Source organism: Geospiza fortis, unplaced genomic scaffold, assembly GCF_000277835.1.
Source record: "Geospiza fortis unplaced genomic scaffold, GeoFor_1.0 scaffold496, whole genome shotgun sequence".
Taxonomy (NCBI): domain Eukaryota; kingdom Metazoa; phylum Chordata; class Aves; order Passeriformes; family Thraupidae; genus Geospiza; species Geospiza fortis.
Genome location: NW_005054529.1, coordinates 552,102 through 553,164, shown reverse-complemented (window position 1 = coordinate 553,164; position 1,063 = coordinate 552,102).

Below are 1,063 nucleotides of genomic sequence, written 5' to 3'. Positions count from 1 at the left end.
ATCTTCCAGGTAGCACCTGGGGAGAAGGGAAACCCTGAGCACGGGGCGGGGGGAGCTGCCCGGTGCCACTCGCTGCTGTGTTTGGGCTGAGCACAGCCGGGGTTTATCAGAGCTGAGCTCACACCAGGAATCGCTGCCAGCTCAGAGCCAGCCCAGACCCCACAGCCCAGCTTGCAGACACAGGAACCACGGGTGCATCTGTCTGCCCTGCTCTTCCTGCCCTGCTCTGCTGCTGCAGCACTGGGAGGAAAGCCCCAGTTATTATTCCTGCCTGGGCTGGCCCAGCCCTTTCTCCTGCAGCCTCAGCCCTGAGGGTCAGCAGCACTGTGTGCTCCATGGAAAATTCCTGCCCCGTTCCTGAGACACAGCCCCCTTCTGCTGCTGAGCTCAGCAACCGAGACACTTTTCCAGGAAAAACTGTCTGGACACCAGAGAATCCAAACCAGCTTCTTTTCAGAGGGGTCACAGAACTCCAGAACCCCGCAACGGTTTGGGTGGGAAGGGACTGGACAGCCCATCCCATGATCCCATCCCATTATCCCATGATCCCACCCCATTATCCCATTATCCCATTGCATTATCCCATCCCATGATCCCACCCCATTATCCCATTATCCCATCCCATTATCCCATTGCATTATCCCATCCCATTACCCCATCCCATTATCCCACCCCATTATCCCATCCCATTACCCCATCCCAGGAGCTCCTCTCCCTCAGGGCCTGCAGTGAGGGCTCCCAGGACAGGGAGGAGATTTAGGAGCAGCTTCATTCCTCGAGCTGCTGGAGGAGCCTGAGCCTGCCTTGGGGGTGGAGGATGTCTAAGCCTGGCTCAACAGCACCGTGCTCCATTTCCCAGAGGCAGCACGTGGGAAAAGGCAGAGCAGCCATGGAATAAGGGGCCAGGGAAAGCTGCACGGGCTCAGGGCTGAGAGCAGGGAGCTGCAGAGCCAGCAGCCATCGGGAAGTGATGCTGTGGCACCGGGAAATCTGCATTCCTCTCCACAAATTAACAACTCTTCAGGAAACATGGAGAATGAATTAGGCAAATTTTAGACTCACC